General features: G+C 44.5%; 1 pseudogene; it reads right to left on the bottom strand.

Moving 5' to 3' along the window:
* Positions 1 to 505: 505 nt before the first annotated feature.
* LOC146174933 (uncharacterized) lies at positions 506 to 5,005 on the bottom strand (annotated as a pseudogene).
* Positions 5,006 to 24,929: the final 19,924 nt, after the last annotated feature.

Below are 24,929 nucleotides of genomic sequence, written 5' to 3' on the forward strand. Positions count from 1 at the left end.
TGTCTCAGAACAGGCGAAACTCGACTTACTCTTGAGTACCATCTTAAGTCAAGACCAGAAAGCGGCCGGTGATGATAATTTCTCAGTTTCTATCTTTTGTATGTGCGCCAGCTGGATGGAGTAGCTGTGACATGCAAGTGCTGAGAAGCTTTCACAGAAATTTATTTTGGCCATGACGGCCTTCCAAGCTGACGTTGCGAACAGCCTGATCGCGCCCCGCAGAAGGCCTCAAATATAGCGTTTTCGGCACTGTAGTGACTACCCAGAGCCTGTTGCGATGAAAATTAGACCGCATTTGCTACTAACAGCTACCATTGGACATTGCAGCTACAACCGCTGACCGGAACATGTCAACCACGATCTACTGTATGTTGGGCGACCTGCGCATCGCGCACTGTCTACGGAAGCGCGCTGCCGAAGAAATACCGCGTGGGCGGTGAGTAGGGACTGAAAAAACCGATAGATGCCGCCGAAATTAACCCCCAAAGCAGCGTTTAACGCGCTTTCACAGTGCCTGCAAGGGAGCGGCGCGGAGTTCTGCGGAGGAATTTGTGGAATCATTCTTTCTCACGAGCGATAGCTTCGGAAAGATAAAGGCATGAGCCAGTGAAATCAGAGTGGAAGTGTTGGGGTTAAGTGCTCCGGGGACATCTTCGAAGACATCTTCGTCGTCGTACTTTCGACGGACGCAGTTGCGTTTCTTTAGTTGATGTGAGATAGTAGTCCAATTGGAGCAGACTGCCAGTCTCCCTCCCGTGTACGTTCGTTCCTCCTTATTTGATATCTGCGCAGGCAGGCTGCGTTCAGTGCAATTAAATCTTTTCCGAATATGCGGGCTCGGCGTTTCCCCCCTTCCGTTTCACGTCATGCGCTTAATAAGCTTGCGAACACAAACTGTAGTGATGAGACTTTTGAAAGGGCGAGATTTTTAACTTTAACGTATGCAACATTTGCGGAAAAAAACCTTTCTCAATGAGCTGAGATGCGAGTGGTCTGTTCAAGCAATTTTATCAAATGATTCCGAATTATGTGTTGAAAAAAATGCGCCAATGGTCTTTTATTTCACCATCATCAAGAAATGGGTGCTATACTTTCAGTGTCAAGAAATGGGTGCTATACTTTCAGTACTTTTCGAGAGCAAGTTTTTTTGTCCAACACCTTTCTTTTTGTACACCGCTGTCAGCTGGCCAGTGAAGTTGTTGAGAATTGGCCTCATAAAGTTTTGAGATACGAGCTTCATAAATCTCATTCTGTGCGACGAACTGTCATCCACGCAGGATTGAAACAATATATTTTTGCAGCTGACAGCAGCACGAAAGTTGTGACCCGTTTTAGTGGCTGTTTCACGAGCTATGAAGCTACCCTAGAAGCTGCATTCTCTAGAGAGGTAACAAAACACACAAAAGCAAGGGTAGGGAGGAGAGCCCTCCTCTATCGATGCCGACTATCAGGGCAGTTGTCGATGAGACTGACGATGGAGCTCGTAGCTTGTCAATGCACCCCGTGCACTCAATGTTGTCTTATATAGCTCTTACAAGAAAGCCAGCCATCAGTGCCAACGTGCTTGGCTTAAGGCTCTGTTGTGGAGGGACTGAAAATGAGGAACGGAGAAAGAAAATGTAATGACAACATTAAAATATTTGAGTACTGTGGCAACACATTCACCACAATTACACATTTTGAAGGCAGTGAAGAGCCTACAGAACCCTTGCAACTATGTACAAGCCAGGGTGAATTAACCAATGAAAACATGGGAATTGCTTTCCAACAAAGACCGCTGATAGTGTATTGTGCACTTTCAGGAGCTTGAACAACTCATGTTTTCATTTACAGATGTGTGGTTCTTTTTAAGTGATTTATGATTTACACTGATTAAAATATACTGAATACTTGGGTAGCGCTCCAATGCAGCCAGGTGAGAAAGCAGAAGGTTTCTGATGTTCTTTATTGGGGGTGGCCTTGCACTCAGTTTCGAAATGAAGATTCGATGTTGCCCCTAGAGAGACAACCTCACCTCCGACATTTCCACTAGCTGAGGAGTGCACGATTCCCGTGACGAGGATATTCTGCAGAGCTGAACAAGCTGTGTGCGCATCTGTTTGATAGTTGCTTCCATTCAGCTGCCTGATTGGGGAGAACAACGAATCCACATAATCGCTTGAAAACTTCCCCTAAGAACAAAATGGAAGCTTGACTCCAACAGATGCTCTGCACACAGAACAGTAGACATCGTTGTCACATTCAATGCCTCGTGCGTCTCTGCCGTAAAAATCTCTAGCTTGTGGCTGGTGCCCTCCTTCCATGATGCGAAGTACTGCAAGCACTCCGGCTCCAGCCATGGCAGCCTGCGATGTTGAAACAAAATGCATGACTACACCTTATGGAAAAGGCAGGAGAGCTTTCTTGAAATATATATTTACAAAACAAATTATTGTTTCAAAATGATAAGCGAGAATCACTTTTCACTGTTTCCCACATGGGTTTCAAGTGCCAGATAAGACTCAATATATATTGAGCACTTTACCAACCACTGCATACCTCTCATCCTCTGCACTGTAGAATTGCATCCTCCAGGCATCCCTGCTCACTATGTGGAGCGTAGTGACCTTGACATTGTAGAGGGCAAACCATTTTATGCAGTCTCCATATATTCTACAGTGGGCAGGCATTTATCGAATCCAGGAGCGCCAAGGCGATGCCCATGCGGCTGAAGGAACATGAGGATCGATGTGACTTCAAAGAAAAAGAAATACTGTAAGCATCTATAATGACTTTGACCCAATGCTTCATCTCAAGATACAATTGCATATATTTAAGTGACCCAATGATTTATATCTTGCGCAAGGTTCATGAGAGTGTGGCACCCATTTATTAATGGTGGAGCCATATAATGTTCACAAGAACCAAACAAATTGGTCAATATACACCTTACCTGCGGTGAGGAAATGTTAACAGCTCTACTGACATTCATTTTCTCAGACATGTTGGGCCCAAGATGTTTTTTTTCTCAGGCATCGTACCAGCTTGAAAGCACCTTGCAGTTCTTGTATTTCATACAGTGGCCTACAAAAATGAAAAGTGTTAGGAAATTGCAACAAATGTTCGAAAACAAGACAGTTTTGTGCAACCTTGAATAATCTGCAAGGATCAGTTTTCCTTTGTTTCTGAAGATCCTCTTTTTATCCAGAAACTGTGACCTGATGCTCTTCAAGACATGGCAGAAGTCAAATGACAGATACAACTGCCGACTTCAATCAAGAGGGTGTCTACAAGAGATGTTTAAAATACAGCAGTTAAGCTTCAACATGCAAATAATGTTTTCTTTTATACACATCTACCGAAAATCAAGTACAACAAAGGACGAAGTCCACAAATATTACCAGGAACACATGCATTACATGGGACGGTAAATGGCCACACTCACGTGACGACAAGTCGCATAGGGCCATTTGACAAACCTGAAAAACAATTGAGTTGTTTTGATGGTTTTCCGCAACGGGTCGCACCACTGGAAATGCTGCACCATCTACTGCTGCCATTACTCTGAGAGCAAGACGTTCAAGCTGATCACCTGTTAAGGCCATGCTAAAATATTCCCCAACTGGTAGCCGGCAAAAAAAAAACAGTTGCAAGAAATTGGCAACCCTTTAGTTCCTTCGAGATGTTGAAAACATCAGACCAATTGCCTACCAATCTAAAAACACAGCTGATAGTTTTATATAGATGTAATGAGTGGCCAAACCAACAAACACAAAACAAAGAAGGTACGTCGCCAATTCATCTTGCAGGCCAAAGTCTTCTTACACGCCTTCCAAGGTATCCTGGCCGTGAACATCTTGTGATACGTGGTGGCTTGCTTTAGCGACATTTCATCCATAACCAGTAAGCCACACCGTGCCTGCACAGACTAACACATAAACTTAGATAACCCTTTCAGGTACTAGTACAAACGTTTTACCTCTTCAGAGTGCTGTCTTACCTACATATTAAGCCGCTGCTTGATAAGAGGTCTCACAACTTCTGTGCACGCGCCTATATACCGCTTCAACGTTGATCTGCAAGGCAGCTTCAGCACATCAGTCTCTCTGAGGAGTTGGTAGCACGATGGCGATTTAGCATGCAAAACCACGCGGTTGCGTATGGTCTCCTCAAGCCAGTGACCCTTCAATACACTAAAAAAAAAAACAGCTGATCTTCTATAAATAAGGCTTCTTCGTCATTTTGTTCCACTTTCTCTTGGAAGTGCTTAAAAATTGTCAAGATCAAGTTTCATAACAAACGCGATATTTAATCAATGCGATAATGAATACCATACCTGAAAGACGACAAGGTTCGTGGTTTTAAGCACGGCCTCTGTAGTTTTATTCTCTATTTTTCAGCAGGAAAACCTTCAAAAAAAGAAACAAATTAAACACAAGTGTGGCTAAGAAGATGTCTTTATTTCTCATTATTCGGTTCATGCATTCAACTTTCTAAATAAAAACCATTTGCCCGCATTAAAAGTGGTGAAAAGGAGAATAATTGAAGACGAGAAAATACTCAAAAAAAGAGCAGGTACCTTTGTTCCGTATATACCGCAAGAGTAAGCCATCAGCTGCTTCAGGGAGCTGTCGTAGTTGCCCGCTGGTACTGTGCTGGGCGTGCTCAGACACTGACATATCTGGATGCACTGGTCATCATTGCGCTGGGCGTCCAGGAGCTGTTGCTTAGAGCTTAATGTTCCCCAGGTATCTTCAGGCACTGCTACAGCCAGGACTACAGGTGTTGGCTCCCTTTCTCCGGGAAGTGGAGCTCTGGACAGGGCGTCTGCTACTCTATTGAACGTTCGCTTGCGGTATTCCACCCTGTAACGGTATTTTTGGAGAGGGAGAGCTCAGCAGGCCTGGCGGCCGGCTGGGTTTCGCAACTTTGAGAGCCATGATAACTGCTGGTGATCTGTCTGAATGGTGAACTCAGCCCCATTGCGCGCGAACACAATCGCTAGACACTCCTTCTCTGTCCCCATATAGTCGCGCTCTGGTCCCGTAAGGGTATGACTCGCAAAAGCCGAAGGGAAAAGCTTCCCTTGATGCTCCTGGAGCAGTACCGCACCTATGCCGTACTCACTTGCATCCATTTGCACCGTAAATGGCAGGTTTAGGTCGGGAAGCTGTAGGCGTGCCGTATCTGCGATGACTATGGACAATGCTCGAAATATTTAATCATCTGTGTCCGTCCAGGACGAATGGGCATCTTTCTTGCAATAGCTGCGGCACAACGGACATTGCGCCTCGCGCGGTAGCCGCAAACACTAATACGCCTAGGCTGTTTCTGCAGGCACTCCTTCTATCTTCGTGTCGCCAGTCTTCTTTCCGTCGTCCGCGCACACTCAGCTGGCCCATGACGCTCGCTGGCTTCCCCGCTGTGGCCTGCCGTTGGGGCAAAAAGGCCCCGCGCATTGCTTCCGACGTGCTTATGTAAGTACACTGGGGCCGTATTACGCACCGCTCTCAAACGGATCGCTCTCAAAGGCCTATGTCTTATTGGTCAGTTCTGACCGGTCAGTTCTGCGTCACCGGTGGACGTCATCAGACGTCATGAACACGAAATAAATGATGACGTTGAGCACCTAAATATGGCCGCCAATTGAGAGCGTTTTTTTGAGAGCGACAGAAGCAGTCTCAAACGTTTGAGAGTGAAAATGGCGGCCGCGTAAATTGCGATGCGCCGCTTTGAAGCATTGTATCGGCGATCCACAGCGAAGAATGAAGCACGAGGACGCGTTTGACTTGCCGGACAAGTTGCTCCGGCTTTGTTCAACTCGGGAACAAGCAGAAAGTGTAGTGACTGCGCGGCGATTGCCGACGAACATCGATGAACGGCGGCTTGCGGACGAGTGCGTCGTCACCGCGGCGGCAAGCGCACCGCATTTTTTTGCTACCGGAGGCTTCCAACCACGATTATACCGTGCTTCCAACGTACGTATGGAATGTAAGATCGTTTGCATCACGCAGTGCGCCGGTAGCGGAAGCCACCGGGCGGAACGATGATTGCCGTCAAGGATACGGAAACAAGTAGCTAGGCAAGGGGTTCTACGCACGTTGTGAACATCACAATAGTGAGTATATTTTGTTAGTGACTGCGTGTGTTTGCCGAAGAGTTCTGAAGATCATAGTAAACTTGTATTGTGCCTGCTTTATCTCAGATCTGCGAAGTGAACACGCGCATTTCGTGACCCTGGCTGCCCCGCCGGACCAACGCCTCCTCCACGGCGCGTTCGTCTAGCGTTTGTGAATGCGCCGTAAAAACGCCTGCTTCTTTTCATTTCATCCTTTTGTCAATTATATATGCGCGAATCAAAAGCGTCCAAAATAAAGTAAGTTCAATGCAGTTGTGTGTGTCCCTAGTCTTGTCCTTGTCTGCCAGCGCTCCGACACCGTAATGTTTGATAGCGGTACTCCTGTGGACCGAAAGGTGATCGAAGGTCTGCTGAACTACTGCGTCTTTTTCCTGATTAGGCTCTAAAAACCCGTGTTGGTCATCGAATGATCTTGATTATATGCATTGATGTGTACAATACCACTTGTTGTAAGTCGGCTTCTCTGCAAGGCTTTTTTTCCAACCAAAAGGTCTCGTTTCCACTCGTGCATTGTTTTTTAACAGTTGTCTTCAAAATGACCTAGCGAGAGCTGTCGGAAGGTTTCTGTATACCTGCCCCTTATATGTAAAGCACAGGATGAAGGGACTATTGATTGTCCAGCGCGCCTTGCTGCTCGATGACTGGTTTCGGGCCATTTGTCACGCTCCCTGCCTGCGACACATTCGCGGCTTGAAAGTGAATGCGCCGTTAAAACGCCTGCTTCTTTTCATGTCTGCAAAGACCGGGAGTCTTTTCTGAGGACAAGACTTTCCTTTTTTGAAAAGAAGCCTTGCAGGGAGAGATTGACTTAAATTTCGGCTTTGGCAAGAGATACATTTCTTGAATATGCTGAGACGGGCTATATGCCAAAGAATGCATGTTGCAGTGAAATTTTGTTCATGGCAAAAGCAATAGGAGACAAATATTTATAGTGTTTAAATTTATTTGCTGCCTAAGAAATCGGGGTGCTTCTGTTATGCAGGTAATCCTCACTACCAAGTTACAAGGCTGTCCTTACAATGATGCTTGCCTAAACAGCATTGGCACACGTTGTAAGCATTCCTGCGAATGTTTACGATTCTGGCTGTGGGCTACTTAGTATGGATCTTCAATTGAGTGCTAAAACATGCTCAAAAGCTGTTGAGATTAGCAAAAGATGGGCCTAAGTGGATGTCATATTTTGGTTACCCATGAGACGGCAACTACCCACTGAAGTCATGGCTGATTACACCAGCGCCAAGCCATCCCAGTCCCAGCTCGCTGTCTCTTCTCTGCTACCGTCTTGCAGCCTGGTGCAGTTGGCTGTGGTCACTGTGGTGTAAACATGCTTAAACTGAAAAGTGCAGTCTTACAGCAAGGCAGTAAATGTTCATGATGCTGATTGTAATCAGAAAATACTACCAACAAAGATCTTTTTTTTTTTACTGCCACTTATATTCGGTAGAAACACTTATTTCTTGGCAGCAGCATTTCACTTGAGTGTTTTTACTGCAAAAGAGGCAGCATATAGAGAAGCACATGTACCTTGATATACATTGACCCTACAACATTGAGAAGCCATTCCATTGCATATTGAAGCTACCTATACAAATAGGTACTGTATGCATGGTGCAGTATACAAAATGCTTACATATCAGATATAACAAAGCTGTAGCTGCTGCTCTGCTGTAGCAGCTGCTAGGAGAATAGTGCATTTTACTTGGCTTCAGGGCCCAGAATGACTGCTGAATGACAAAAATCTTAGTGACAATAAAATAACTGCAATCATAACAAATGCATTGCTGGGGCTATGTGTGAATAAAGGTTTACACTAATAAAACGTGCAACACTGTCAAGAATAATGCTAAACAGCTTGAAGACAGTAGAGGAAGCTAAACTGTAAGCATCCAATAAATGACTACGCCATAAATGTGTGATATACACATTTTGCACACCTACTTTTGTCATTGGCATTTATTTTCTAAGTCTTTTCAACAAATAACCAAAAAAATTCATCTTCTGTTCAAACTGATATTTTAATAGAAAAGGCTTGTACATAATTCACACAATATTGAAAGAGAATGCGTAATGTGTGTAAAATGAACATATTTTGAAGCACTAAAGACTCTTTGATGGATATAAAGGCACTTGAAAGCTAGTTGTCATAGTGCGATCGCAGAAATTGAGCCGATTTCGAGCTCGTTCGCGGCATCACATGCATGATACGCTTGCTTTTCCTGCCGACAGAGTGGACACCGTCTAGCACGAACAGAAACTATGACACCGTCAGAGAGGCCTTGCAACAATGTGCGACCAACACCATCACTCTTACCGCTGCGCGAAATGCAACATACTAGACATCCCTGCTCAGGCCTACCTTTATCGCCTCTAAACTGAGGTCTGGTAGAACAAACTCGTTCTCGCCTCGGTGACAATTAAAAAAAAACTGTGCTTTCTTTCTCTTGAACAAACCAAAACGGAGCGTAAACGTCGGTTTCTGTACCTCACACATAACATCAGCTACTGAACATGAACGGAATGGAGCAGCAGTAGCATCAATCGCAATATGAAGAACCGAGCCCAATGTGCCTGAAGTCAACTGGTTGCGAAGCACAGCAGCGAGTCACTGTGGCTTGCACGACAAGTCAGTGGTGAAGGGTCGTGCGTCGGATCTCGTTTCCCGCACTGCAGTCGCGAGCTCTTGCATAGCGGCTGACACCTACTTTACTGATACTGTCGGCTTCCATCTATCGGCAGAAGTAGTAGTGCAGCCTTCATTTTCCTCTTGTATTTTCCAAAGAAACAACACTAGATCACATGGCTACCGCTCGTCGCTCTTGTCATCGCTGGTAAGCACTGATGAAAAACACTCTTCAGCAAGCTATTTTCGTGACAGACACTTTCACCAAGCTTTTCACTGCAGGTTCGTAGCCTTTACTGCTTTCAGTCAGACGTTTCCGGCAACTAACAACATCCGCAGAGGACCTCGATTTTAAACTACGCGTAAAAAGCAGCAACTAGACGGGAAAATCAGCTGTTTCTTTGCAGGCCACCATGTTCACGCCTCGCTGTCGTCAGCTGACCCTCGCGGCGAAAATCGTTACCTAGGCGCACATTTAATTGTAATACTGAAAATGCTTCTATATTTAGTTGCCGTATTATAGCTTCGAACAATGTTTCTTAGGTAAATAGAACATTTATACTTTTAATCGCTGCGTTTCCACGAAAAATGTTTGCACACTGCCCCTTTATCGTGCAAATAAAAGTTTCCGGGGTGGGGCTTTGCTATTAAGCACCCTAGCCTCCTTGTAATTGGCTAAAGCCGTGATGTCGTCACACTTCACATGTCTGAGCCTCGTCATTTTGACGTCACGCTCTCAAACTTGAGAGCGATTTTGAGAGCGGTGCGTAATACGGCCCCTGGTCTCTTCCCTGGTACCATCCCGCCTCCAAGATTAGCTGCTTGCTCATGCGCACTCATGCTGCCTACGCAAACGCAATACAGATAGGAAAACGCGCGCGTGGTTTAAAACACTTAAAGGGGCTGCGGAGCCCCACAGTAGAAGTGAATGGATTGCGTTGTATCACTGGTGCGAAAAGCGACTGTTTGACACTTGCAGACGAACTGTGTAGTGTGGTTGGGAGGGGATTACAGAAGAGGATAATCAGTGGAAACGCCTACCTAAAAACTTAGAAAGATGCCGCAAAAGCGAAACTAATATTATAGTGCCCTTCTATGAGCAGAAATTGAAGCTTTAATCGACAGGCACAATTGTGCTTACTGGCTGTAGGTAATCTATTGTGTTTCACGACATCACTGACAGATGCACGGCCATACAAGTTAAACTACTTTAAGTTAAACCCAGCTACTTTGTGCAGCATTTGCTCTAGTTTATGAATGTTGGTTAACGTGGATGGCTCTCGGATAATACAGCACATTCTAAGTGCGGCCGGATGAGGGAATTGTATGCTAATAGACGAACAATAGAGGGGGCACTTTCAGTGAGCGCCTAAAAAAAAGAGTTTGCTCATGAATTGGCTACAACATTATCTATGTGTTTTGTCCCGGAAAGGTTGTTAGTAATCGGTAGGCCCAAAAATTTATACTCGGTGACCTCCATTATGACATGTTGCTTGTACCGCACACAAAGGCAGGGGGCCTTTTATTATGTGTAATTTTGATAAACATTTTCAAAATTAACACTCATCATGCCATTTATTCATCATCATCTTCATCAGCCTAACTATACCCACTGCAGTGCGAAGGCCTCTCCCATATTTCTCCACTTAACTCGGTTCTGGGCTAGCTGCATCCACTTGACTTCATCCGCCCACCTAACTTTCTGCCGCCCACTGCTACGCTTCTCTTCTCTTGAAATCCAGTTTGTTACCCTAAGCGACCATCGGTTATCCTCTCTTCACACTACATGTCCTGCCCATGCCCATTTCTTCTTCTTAATTTCCACTAGAAGGTCGGTAACTTGAGCTATTTCTCTGACCCACTCTACACGCTTCCTATCTCTTAATGTTACACTAACAATTTTTCGTTCCTTAGCCCTCTGGGTTGTTCTCAACCTAAGTACAACTCTCTTGGTTAGCCTCCACGTTTCAGCCCTATAGGTGAGTACAGGTAAGATGCAGCTGTTGTATACTTTCCTCTTGAGCGATACCGGTAAGCTGCTAGTCATAATCTGCGAATGCTTGCCAAATGCGCTCCATCCCAATCTTATTCTTCTTGTTATTTCCTTTTCATGGTCCGGATCTGCGGTTACTACCTGTCCTAAGTAGACATCATCGCCTACTGCTTCCAGTACTTCGCTACCTAATGTAACCTGCTGTTCCTTCACGAGGCTGTTGAACATTACCTTAGTCTTCTGCATATTGATCTTCAAGCCTGCCTTTTTACTTTTCCTGTCTAGGTCATCAACCATTATTTGCAACTCATTCTCCGAGTTGCTTAGCAAGGCAATCTCATCAGTAAATAGCAGATTAGTGAGGTATTCTCCATCTACCCTTATCCCTAACTGCTCCCATTCCAAGTCTCTGAATACTTTATTTATTACACCACGCAATAACTTTCGCGAAATCATTATTTAGACATACTTGTTCACCAACTGAAGACACCCCTATGTACGTACAAAGTACAATACTCCGAGTACAGCTTCACACGGACTAATAGACCTGTAACAATGTCATTAAGAAATAATAAAAATAAAAGTGGACCCAATACAGATCTCTAAGGGACGCCAGACACAACCCCAGTACTGTTAGATGAAGTGTTGTTTAGAGTGACAAACTGACGCCTGTTCGAGAGGTATGCCCTTATCCATGTATGTGGTCATATTTTAAATAATATCTTAGTTTAATGCATTAGTTTGTTAGGTGAGACCTCGTCAAATGCTTGGCGAAAGTCCATAAATACGGCATCTATTTCTTTTCTCAGATTTGTTTCTTTTTCCTGAAGTCATGCCAGAGTCTCAACTAATTGATTTATCATCATCATCATTCTCAGCCTGACTATAATACTCAGTGCAGAAGCGGAGGCCTCTCCCATAGTCCTCCAATTAACCCGGTCCTGTGCTAGCTGCATCCACTTGACCCCTGCGAACTTCTTAGTCGCATCCGTCCGCCTGACTTTCTGTCGGCCCCTGCTACGTTTCCTTTCCATTCTACATGTACTGCCCATGCCCATTATCCTTCTTGATTTCCACTAGAACGTCAGAGACTTCAGTTATTTCTCTGACACGTTCTGCACGTTTCCTATCTCTTAACGTTATCCCTACAATTTTTTTTTTCCATGGCCTCTGCATAGTTCTCAACTTAAGTAGAACAATCTTTGTTAATTAGCCTCCACGTTTCAGCCCCATGGGTAAGTACAGGTAAGATGCAAATGTTGTATGCTGTCCTCTTGAGCGATACCGGTAAGCTGCTAGTCATAATCTGGAAGTGCTTGCCAACCGCTCCATCCCAGTTTTATTCTCCTTGTTATTTCCCTTTCATGATCCGGATCTGCGGTTACTACTTGTCCTAAATAGACATAGTCGCCTACTACTTCCAGTGCTTCGTTACGCAGCGTAAACTGCTGTTCCTTTCCTAGGCTATTGAACAACACCTTAGTCTTCTGCATACTGATTTTCAATCCTACTGTCCCGCTTTCCTGTCTAGGTCATCAATCATACTTTGCAATTCATCCCCTATGTTCCTTAGCAAGCCAATGTCATCAGCAAATCGCAGAATGCTGAGGTATTATCCTTCTACCCTTAACCCTAACTGCTCCCATTCCAAGTGTCTGAATACTTCTTCTAAGCAAGCTTTGAATAATACTGGGGTGATCGTGTCTCCTTGCCTAACACCTTTCTTTAAAGGGATTCTGCTGCTAATATTTATGCAGAACTATTGTTGCTGTGCACCCTCTCTATATACCTTCCAGCACTTTCACATACGGCTCGTCTACACCCTGATTTCGCAATGCCTGCATGACCGCAGAGGTTTCTATTGATTCAAATTCTTTTTTGTGATCAATGAATGCTATGTATAAGGACTGGTTATATTCCAAGCATATTTCTATCACCTGGTTAATGGTATGGATATGATTGATAGCAGAGTATCCTTTCCAAAAACCTGCTTGATCGTTTGCTTGGTAACAGTCTAAAGTTGTCCTGATTCTATTAGCGATTACTTTGGTAAATACCTTATACGTAACAGACGTAAGTTAACTTGTCTGTAATTTTTCTAGTCCTTAGCGGCCCCTTTCTTATGAATTAAGGTAATGTTTGCGTTATTCCATGGTTCCGGAGCCGTCGATGACACCAGGCGCTGCGATACAGGGTAGCCAGTTTTTCTAGCGCGATAACGCCCCGTCCTTTAACAAACCTATAGTTACCAGCTGCGTTCTCCGCGCAGCTGGTTACTATACGCAGCTCTCCACCTCCAGGGAGAACGCAGCTCTCCAGCTGCGTTCTTCCTCTTCATTGTTTTTAATGCTTTCTTAACTTCGTCCTTCGTCCCTAGCAGCACATCTGACTGCATTTCCTTGCCGCCAATATCAACATTGTCGTGACTTCTTTGGCTGCTGTAGAAATCAGTATAGAACTCCTCGGCTATTTATACTATCTTCTCCATATTCGTGATGACATTGCCGCCTTGTCCCTTAGTGCATACGTCTTATTTTTGCCTATGGCCATTTTCTTCTTCATCGCTTTCCCAGTTCTTTACAGCATGCTCAATTTTCTCCATGTTGTACTTCCTTATTTCGGCCATTTTGCGCTTATTGAGAACCTATTATATATCTGCCAATTCTATCTGGTCTGTTGGTAAGCTTGTCTTAGACAGCTTACCGGTATCCTCTCTAACTATCCCACCTCCTATTTCTAAAGTGCACTCAGTAATGATATCTCTGAAAATATTGTTATTGCTTCTAGGCTAATGTCGTCATCCTCGGTTTGAGCTAAATATCTATTCTGTAGCGATATGCTGAACTCTCCTGCCCTTCCCCTTATCGCGAATTTGCTGATGTACTTCTGTCTTACTAATCTGCTGCGTTTCCTTTTCAGATTTAGGCTGATTCGAGACCTTACCATCCTGCGGTCACTGATCGCACCTTCCCTATAACCTCTAGGTCCTGCACAATGGTGGGGTAGAACACATTATGAAGTCAATTTCATTTTTATTCTCCCAATGTCCATTTTATTTTCCATTATTATTATTTTATTATTTTCCATGTCCACTTCCGGTTCTTCCGTTTGCTGAAGAAGGTGTTCATAATTCTTAAGTTATTGCGGTCTGCAAACTAAATTAGTAACTCCCCCTGCTATTCCTACAACCAATGCAAGAATCACCCGCTACCTGGTCTCCTGCCTGCTTTTCCCTACATTGGCATTGAAGTCGCCTATTAGTACAGTATACTGCGTCTTTTTTTTTTCCGCGCGCATTGCCAATTTTACATCTTCATAGAATTTTTCTACTGCCTAGACAACATGACTAAATATAGGTGCGATAGTATTTACAACCTTTAGTTTATACCGCTTATTAGGCTTAATTACGAGGCCTGCCACCCTCTCATTAATACTATTGAGTTCGTCTATATTACCACCTATATCCCTATTGACAAGAAAACCTACCCCCCCCCCCCCCCCCCTTAAAGCGTCTCAGGTAGACCTCGTTAACACATTACATGCCCGTCCTTGACATTACATAGGCGTCATTCGGCCTCCTAACCTCACTAAGCCCTATGACATCCCATTTCAAGCCCTCTAGTTCCTCTAACAGCACTGCTAAACTAGCTTTACTAGTAGTGTGCTAGCGTTAAACGTTGCCAAGGTCATTTTCCTGTGGCGGCCGGTCCAGCGGAGCCAGATGTACTTGGCACCCCCCGCTGCGTCACAGGTCTGACCACCGCCGTGGTCAGTTGCTCCGCAGCCGCTGGTGACTGAGGGCCCGGGTTTGTAGGACTAATCATGGGAGGTTGCGGCCAATTACTGCACCAGGGTGACCAACTCCTGTTCTGGTGCGTGAGTGCGTTGCCGGAGGTGTTTGCCGGCATCAGGTCGCACACCAAACCTTTTTATGCAATTCCATGGACTGGCGGATTTTTTTTTAACCGATGGGGAACTGCGCGGCACTAGGATTCAAACCACGGTCGTCTTACATGCGAGATGAATGTTCTACCACTTCACCATCGCTGCAGTTGAAATATAATATATTTTATTGTAATTGGTTCAACATACGTACGGCACTTCGCATGACGCACATGATATTTTGAAATAATGAGGCAGTGCATGAATTCCTGGGATATACTAATTCAGGCCTCAAAATTTCATGATCACGCAAGAGAATATGTTTGTGTCGTCACAAATGCAGTACTGCCCGCAGAAAACTTCTGACTTCAGCCCACGACAACTGCGCATGTAAAAATCGAGTTACGCGCGGATGAAATACTGCACGGTTGTCTAATTTAGTAGAATGCGTCAGCACAAGAAACTCTGCAGTAAAATTTTACCAGAATATGTGTATGTCAAAACAGATCCGGAGTTGCCCTTTCAGATTATGAGAAACATCGTTGGCAAATGTTTCGAATAATTTTGACTCACAGTAACATCGCACAGCACAAATGCGAGGAACAATTCTACGCCTGCAAACAGAAACATTGCATCGCATGCGCAAGCTGAAAACAAAGAGAGTTTTGTTTTTCAATTATTACGCGTACTTGTGGAAAACCCCGCCCCGAAACTGTGCTGAAAATCTAAGTACTTTGTGCTCTTCCTACAAACCTAATATATGTATATCCATTATATAGTCTAAAATTTTACATGATGTCGACGTTATTGACAACGGTCGGTAATTCTCGATGTGCGTTTTTTTCCAGTTTTGTGCAAAGATTTTATCGCGCCTGTCCTCCAGTCATCCGGTAAAGAATCTTCGCGTAATTGTCTGGCGAATACAACAGATAAGTATTTCACCCGTCACTCTGCATAGCGCTTCGAAAAAGCGTTTGCATATTATCGATGCCTGGCGATTTTTCAACTTCAAGGTTCAAGAGCAAATTAAGAACACCACTCCGAAATAACAACATCAGATATGGCAGGAAACGATACAAAAATTAAGGGAGACTACTGTTGTCTTATGTAAATACCGATTGGAAGAATTTGTTTAACGCAGAGCAAACAACATCCGCTTCACGTGCATATTTCCAGTTTAGTATGAATTCATTCGTTGGAGGTTTTGGTAGTATTTGAAGCTAGAATGAGAATGGCGTATGATGTAATAACCTCATACAACACTGAGGTTGTGTGTGATTATACGAATACGATACGAGACTACTATTGTCTTATGTAAATACCGATTGGAAGAATTTGTTTAACGCAGAGCAAACAACATCCGCTTCACGTGCATATTTCCAGTTTAGTATGAATTCATTCGTTGGAGGTTTTGGTAGTATTTGAAGCTAGAATGAGAATGGCGTATGATGTAATAACTTCATACAACACTGAGGTTGTGTGTGATTATACGAATACGATACATGTTTTTTGATACAGAATATATTAATTTCGCTCTCGGAAAGCCTGCACAACTGACCGGATGACATTTTAGTGGGGAATATTGGCATACATTGACACGACATGTAGGGTCACGGTTGCGAGGTCTTGAAGGATGTTGATCTCAGCTTGTATCTGCTAGAAATATTTCAGAAATTTAGAGGGCGTTCAGCGCATGAATATTGTAAAGAAGACTTGGGCCTTTCTATTTCGCTTCCGTTTTAATTCGAGCACCTCAGTTAGGCTCAATATCCGCTGCTGTGGCTCAATTGCTGAGCGCCAATATATATGAGCCACTTAGGTGTATAAATTAATGGGTAAATGCTTCTGGCGTCAGCATTAGATGACTGCGTCCAGCTGGCTGGCAAATGACCTTTTCACACTACAGGCTTATAATAGGCAAAGAAGGCAGATTATAAGAGAAAACGTTGTAGTCGAGAACCCCTTAAATCTGGCAAATTCCCAAAAGGAAAATTTCGCGAATTCCTCGCACACACACACACACACACACACACACACACACACACACACACACACACACACACACACACACACACACACACACACACACACACACACACACACACACACACACACACACACACACACACACACACACACACACACACACACACACACACACACACACACACACACACACACACACACACACACATATATATATATATATATATATATATATATATATATATATATATATATATATATATATATTAGACTCTGGTCGAATAAATTCACGGCAAGGAATGGACATCAGACATTTGTGGCGTCACTTTGTGTGGCTTAACGATTCAGGTGTAGAAACGTTGAACATGAGGTAATGAGAAAATGGAAAGTTAAAGCTGCAAAAGGTAATATAAAGTCAAGTTTGCAGACTAATTGACTGCTATGAGGAACTTTAAAGCTTTTGATGCCCTGTAACATTCTGCTGTGAAACGGGAGGTAACCTGCTTTTTTGCCGTGTCAAACATATTTAAGGAAATCTAGAGACAATGATGGATACTGCAACACCAAGACCGATGCTGTGCTGCCTTGACTGAGCTGCTTGAGCCCTCAAAACTGGTACATCTATAAACACCACACCCCGAAAATTTTATTATCTTCAGTTGACACTTCACCTTGGTTTTGGCGCTCTTTTGACAAAGATGCCCTTGCGCCATAAAAATCAGTCCATCATCATCAAATGGCAAGACGGCGTTCCTGTTCTTTTGATCCGACGCTACATAGTTCTATATAATGTGGATGACAGCTCGGTTTAGGCGTTAGGTGAGGCCGTTTGTCAGGATGTTAAGGAGTAGAATGACAGTATTCGGAACCAAAAAGGCGTAAAAGGCATTCCACGATATCTGCAGAGTGCTGTCGACCGCCACCACTGACGATCACTCGTGGCGTGAAGGGGCGAAGGACGATTTGGTGCAATACACAGTTTGACACGTTGGCTGCTTTGGCAGAAACAAGTGAAGACATCTCCACATAACTGGGGAAATGTTCAATAGCTACGATAATCCCAGCGCTGGCGGAGGCGAGCGTCGACGTGGCGATGCAGACCGTTCTCGGCACGGAGGTGGTCTAAAGCTTTGTCAGAAGCTGGAGAATCACTACGGAAGGCGCCCGAGCGAGGCAGTCGTTGGCGAGCTCGACTTCATTCAGCATCGTCATTGTCCAGCAAACCAGCCCAAGATTGGGTCCAAGAGCGTACGGCCTGGGGAGGGGGGGGGGGGGGGAATTCTGTAACGCTTTCAATACAAAACCAGTCTCAAACCGCTCAACTTGCCCCGCTCCTATTGGTCGGCGGCCATATTGAAATTTTGCGTCCTACTGATCTCACCAGTGACTGCGGTTACGTCGTCAACAAGACTAAAGTGGTGACGTTGCCCATGAGCTGAATATTGACTGAAATTGTGAGCGAAACGAGGTGACCCCAAAACCAGTCAACTTAAGTAGAGCGAAAATGGCGGCTGTGGTGCTTGCGATGCGCTGGCTGTATGACAGTTGTGTCGGTGCGGTCCACGGCGTAGGAGGGAGGACGAAGACTCGTTTGACGTACTGGACTAGTTGTTCCGACTCTGTTCAACTCGGAAACCAGCAGAAAGTGGAGTGACTGTGCGGCGATTGCCGACGAACATCGATGAACGGGGGCTCACGGAGCTCACGGACGAGTGCGCAGTCACTGCGGCTGCATGCGCACCGCGTTTTTGCTATCGGGGGCTGCCAGCTTGCGTCGCGAACGTAACATCGTTTGCATCGCATAGGCATCGATCAGCAGTTGCGTGCGCCGATAGCGGAAGCATCGGGCTGAACGCTGATTGTCGTCAAGGCGCCGCGGTGCGATATGGAAAGAAGTCGCTAGGCAAGGGGTTCTACGTTGTGAACATCACAGTAGTGAGTAAATTTTGGTTTTGACTGTGTGTGTTTGGCTACGAGTTCGAAACGTCATTGTAAACTTGTATTGTGCCTATTGTATTACAGATCTGCGACGCGAACATACGCACTTTTGACCCTCGCTGCCCCGGGGGACCAAGGCCTCCAAACAACACGTTCGTCTAGCGGTACTCCGGCGCGCCGAAAGGTGAACGAAGGCCTGCTAAACGCCTGCGACTTTTTCTTGGGTAAGCTGTAAGAAACCCGCGTCGGTTATCGAACGATATTGATGATATGCATTAATATGTGCAATCGACCACTTACTCTAAGTTGGCTTCTCTTCTTGTTTTCTAACCAAAAGGACTCGTTCCCCCTCGCAATGGTAAGAAACCAACAGAGGAAAGTTCTGTTTTCTTTCAAGCTGTTGTCTTCGAGATTACCCAGCGACACCTGACTAAAGTTCAATACCTGTATATACCTCAAAATACAGGACGAAGGGTCTAGGGATTGTAGTGCCTTGCCCCAATTCGTTACGCCCCCTCCCTACGACACGTTCGGTACTCGAAAGTGTGAGTACGCTGCAAAAAGCGCCTGCTTCTTTTCGTTTCAACAATAACTAGAATAGTGTTGTGTGATAACGAGACCTTTTGGTTGGAATACGAGCCTTGCAGAGAAGCTGACTTGTATTCCGGCGAATGATCGATTGTCTGAATTCGTTGAAGCTGCATGCATAGTACGGGCTAGTTATGCATATGAATGCTTGTTAAAGCACAAATTTAGTGTTATGGCTGCAGTACCCAAATATTCAATGTTTGAGATCTCTTTACTGCCTAAGAAACCGTAGCGCTTGTGTCGTGCAGGTAATCTTAACACATTTTTGTTTATATCACTGTGAAGCTATCCTTACAATGATGCCTGCTTGGACAGCCCTGTGACACATTGCCAACATTCCTGTGAATGTTTACCACCTCATTGTGGGCTAGTTGATATGGATCTTTGATTGCATACTAGAACATGCAAAAAGGCCGACTTAAGTGGATGTCATTGTTTGGTTATGCAGGAGACAGTGACTACCCACTGGCGTCATGGCTGCTTACACCAATGCCAAGTCATCCCAGACCCAACTTGCTGTCCCTTCTCTGCTATCACCTTGCAGCCTGGCACAGTTGGCTGTTGTCACTAGCTGTGTGGTAAAGATGCTTAAACCGAAAAGCATAGCGTTACAGCAAGGTAATAAATGTTCATGACGCTTATTGGAATCAGAAAATAGCACCAAAGATTTTTTACTGCCACATATATTCAATAGAAACGCTTATTTCTTGGCCGCTGTATTTCACTCGAGTGTTTTTATTGAGAAAGAGACATCATACATACCAGCACACTTACCTTGATGTATAATGACCATACAACATTGACATGTATATTGCAGAATAATTATTGGGCTGAAAGAAGCCGCTCCCTTTCAACATATTGAAGCTACCTATACAAATAGGTACTGTATGCATGGTGCAGTGTGCAAAACGCTTACATATCAGAGGTAAAAATGCCAGCTGGATGGTATACTACTAGAGATCTTGCTCGCAGTGCTAAATGTTGTAACAGCTGTTAGGAGGATGGTGTACAAATACTAGGCTGCAATGCCCACAATGATTGCTGAATGATTACGAAATTCTAGTGAAAATAAAATAAGCATCACACATACATTGTTAAGGCAATATGTGAGCAGATGTTATGTACACTAATAAAAAGTGTAAAACTGCAAGGGGACTGCTGATCAGCTTGAAGACAGTAGAGGCGGCTAAAACATGAGCATTCAAAAATATTTTACGCCATAAACATGGTAGAACGAGAAAAACAAGATGGCTACTCAATACAACACAGCACTAAACAAGGGTTGAGGAGGAACCTTGGTTTGCTAGCCAAAATCTAAATGTGGGCTCGGCTTGCAAACTGAGGCTCCCCTCAACCCTTGCTCAGCGCTCTTTCATACACCACAAATGTGTGATTAGCACCCATTTACATAATTGTCACCTACTTTTGACCTTGGAATTTATTTTCCAAGTCATTTTCAACAAATAATCAGAAAAAGCATCTTTTGTGCAAACGCCTTTCAATTGAAATGGTTTGTACATAATGCACACAACATGACAAGGTAATAGAAGGAGGAATGTGTGTAAAATGAACATCTTTTTGAAACAATACACAGACTCCGTGATGGCACTTCAAAACTAGCACACATTCTTCGCCTTCGAGGTAATCTGCACACCTCACTGGTGGGCCTCTTGTTTATTATAAGACTAGGGAAATTAAGCAGATTCACCAGATCGCCTGCGGCATTGCGCACCAAGCTTGCGTCATTTGTTTGCCTTTCCCGTCGAAAAGGGGGGGGGGGATACCGTTCAACATGAACAGAAAGTGATAACGTTCCAACAATGTGCCACTAACACACACAGCCTGCTGCGCGAAATACAACATACTACACATCCCTGTCCAGACCTGGCTGAACAAGCTCGTCCTCTCCTCGGTCACTATAACAAATTTCTGAATAAAGTATTTTCTTTCTCTGAACACACCAAAGGAAGCATTAACATCACAGTTTGTGTACCTAATAGAGACTAAACAATCAACATCAAAACATGAACGGAATATCGCGAACGTAGCCCGATGTGGCCGAAGTCAACTGGCTGCGAAGCACAGGAGTGACTGTCACCGTGGCTTGCACGAGGAGTCCGTGGTGGAAGGTCATGTGTCGGATCTCGTTTCCCGCAATGCAATTGCCATCTCTTGCATAGTAGCTGTCACCTGCCTTACTGCAAGTGCAAACGTTCCTCTGTCGGCAGGCACAGTAGTGTAGCCTTCATGATCGTTTTGTATTTTCTTTTAAACAAACAGAACAGCAGACCACATACCTCCCACTCGTTGCTCTTGCCATCGTTAGTAAGCACTGTTTGACAACGCTGACACTCTTCAGTAAGCTGATGACTTAGTCGATTTTCATGCCTAACGCTTTCACCACGCTGATCACTGCAGGTTCGTAGCCTTCATTGTTTTAAATCGGAATTTTCCAGCTGCTCACGACATCCGCACAGGACCTCGATTTCAGGCGACGCACGAAAAATAGCAACTAGCCGAGGAATCAGCTGTTTTCTGGCAAGCCGCCATGTGCACTCTCTGACGCCATCAGCGTGCCCTCGCGGAGAGAAAACGTTACTGAGGAGCGAATTTAATTGCAATTGCTAAAACACATCTCCTTATGCTTGATGTAGTTAGTTGTAAATGCAGTTTCTAAGTTACTTCGGACCTTACGAAGTTTTGCGCCGACTCACGGAAGTGACTTACGAAGTTCTTCCAGTGGGTACTGCGCAGCCCTCGCGTCGGCAACCACGCTTCGAGGTCGTGCACGTTGTCCGCATGAAGCCCTATTTCACGCGGTAGTGCGCTATGCGCGTGTTTCGTTGTCGCGTAGGACACCTTACCCCGCCTCCGTTATCTATGCTGTCCATGTGCTGATCTTTCTTTTCGCTTACATTGGCCAACGCTCGCGCTCCGTCCCTCATTTCTTTTTTTAAGAGGGGGAGTAATGCCACCTGGTGTCCCCATGTTGTTGCTGCGCCTGGAAGAAGAGGACACTGAAGTTGACTCGCGTGCTGTGCGCCGAAAGTTTCCTGATGGTACAGCTTCGTCCTGTCGTTTTAGTCACCTCTAGCCCTGTTGTCCGGGACAATATTCATGGTCCAAGACTATCCCGCACGCTCCACCAAGCTGTTATGTGGGTGGGGTTATTAATTGCAAAGTAAGAGGGGGGTGCATGAGTGCAAGACACAATCATAGTAAGGCTTGTTCCTGTCCCAGTCTGCGCGCTTCAACCTTGTCCTCCTCTTCGTCATGCGCCGCATGGCACAGCATAACTTTCTTCTACTCCCCGCTCCCTTTTTTCTATGCTTGATGGCAAGAGAGAGAGAGAGAGAGAGAGAGAAAACTTTTAATGAGCATATAATCAGTAAATATTCGCAGGAGCTGGGTGGTCGGTGCCCCTAGTCCAGGGCTCCGCTGGCAGCAGCTGACTTGCGGACTAGCTGGATAATCCAGGCTTGCTGGTCCAGGTTGTCGCTGGTCAGGGCCGCCTCCTACTGCTCGTGTGTCGGGCATGGCACTATTAACGTTGGGTCAGGTTTGTCCTGGCATTCCCAAGAGATGTGAAAGAGTGTGGGGCTTGCACCGCACCAAGGACAGTAACTCGTGTATTTTGTTGGGCTTATCCTATTTAAAATTTGAAGATTAGGGAATGTGTTTGTTTGTATTTTTCTCCAGTCTATAGCGTCCGAGGTAGGAAGGTATTTGTGTGGTGGTGAGAAAATTCTTCTTTCTAACCGTAGGTGTTCCAGCCTGTCGCCGTAGGGTCCTAGGAGAGGGGTGAACTTCTCGAATAAAAAAAAATGTCGTAACATACAGAGATATCCAGATTATTCTTAATCGAAAAAGCTATAGACATTCCACGGCAGTAATATATTTGACCTTACCGTGAAGTTCGGCCTGAGCTTAGCGCAGTGTGCCGCTAAGATGCGAAATATTTCCGATGTTTGGAAGGCTGCAAAGCGTGAGTCCTCGCGATGGGTTCTGCCTGGATACTCATGGGCAGTTATGACATCAGGACAATAAGAGCTTGCTGTAAACGACGACGGGAAGATAAATGGCGTTTAGAGATTAGATGCTTTAAGTTTGTATGTTAATTCAATCGAGCTTGGAGGCTGCGTTGCATCGCTCCAGTTATGCGTAGAGGCTTGTTAGCTGTAACAAGCGTTCCAAGTGTCGAGATCGCTTTTCGGATATAATAACATGCCTTCACCCTCCAGAACTATTGTCGTGAGCAAAAGCAGAAACTCTAAGAGCTTGATGCTGTAGAGGTGCAGAGCTTGGTCTAGAGCATTATTACTGATGACGGAAATTTGGCTGTATAGAACGATACATTGCCTCAGAAAACCAATATTCATGTTGTTGCAAGTGTGGAGGTCGCGGGCAGGAAGCTAAGGCCTTCAAAATTTAGGGCTAAATAGCGAAAAGTGCCAAGTACTCATATGGCATTCTGCGATTATGCCGTTGGTGCGGTGCAAGAACTGAGAAGCGAAATATTTTTGACTGATCGTTTGAGCCGAAAACATTTGAGTCGGGTAAGACTCAATAAAAGGAGTCATCACCGCCTTTTCGTGGGAAAACGTATTATGGAACTGCGGAGATGACTTGCATTCGTTTTTACCTTGGAAGCTGATTGGCTTCCTTCTCATCGAGACCGCGAAGAGTGGGCTACCTGGCGGCGTCCACATAACTGTTTCAAAAAAATTCCGGATATGATTTTGTTCAACGCGGAAATAATTCCTGTCTTTGCTACGGTCTATTTAGCAGCAAACACTCTCTTTCGCTTGGAACTGACATGTTTGTTAGCACTGCTCTCAGTGCGTGCCGAACAGTCGACTTCGTAATCAGGCCAAATGGAAGCAAAAGGAGACTCTCAAAACAACCTTTTGAAAGAGTGTGTAAAAAGCGAATGCAGGCTGGCGTGCTATCGAGACGCCACTCCTCCGTAATCTCCGTGTAAGCAAATTAAATTCGTCACGTGTTTTGCATGTGTGCTTTGCCGCTATTCTCTTTCGACAGAAAATATGGATGATCGTATGCCCTTTAACTTAAGAAACACTTTACCTATAGTCGTTCATAATGATTTAATGCTACATAATTCTTTCTCGCCAAGCTATATAAAGTATGGCTGTGAGCATGTTATACTTATATAACGCACTTACATTTGCATGCCAGTTTTATTTTCCAGAACACTGACTGTCTACATACGGTTAAAAAGAATGCGAATTTTTGCAAGTAATGTATTAGAAATAATAAAAACATGCTATCAGAATAGGCACCAATCTTATATGCTTGTCTGATTTGGGTGCGAAAGCCCTTTGTCGATGTGCTTGGTTGATACCGGTCTCAAATCTGCAGCGGCGCAAAAGCAATTTCTAGAAGCGCTCGGTGTTGTATATTGACAGTTCTGAGTTCGATTTGCAAGCTCAGAGAATTTCTAATAGCGCACATTGTATGTTCCCACAAAAGTGCATAGAAATTTATTTCTGTAATGGATAGTTCCTTTTATGTTTTCATTTTGCCCTTGTCTTTGATGATTGGTAGGACATGAAAACTTAAAAAAGCATGATTGCAAAGCGCGCTGCAAGATTTTATAAATATTTTAGGTACAGAAGCACCTCTAAATTCATATCTTCAAATTACTTAGCAGTCAAAAGAAAAAAAAATTAGCATTGAAATCTGATTCTGGCGGCCTACTCTCCAGGTTTTTAAACCTCAGTAGGCAAATACTTCTCTTTTCGGCATTAGTTTGAATTCTAAGTTTGTCTTTTGACGTCAGAAAA

This window comes from Amblyomma maculatum, chromosome 11 (assembly GCF_055883805.1).
Source record: "Amblyomma maculatum isolate TAMU_Amacu chromosome 11, ASM5588380v1, whole genome shotgun sequence".
Taxonomy (NCBI): Eukaryota; Metazoa; Arthropoda; class Arachnida; order Ixodida; family Ixodidae; genus Amblyomma; species Amblyomma maculatum.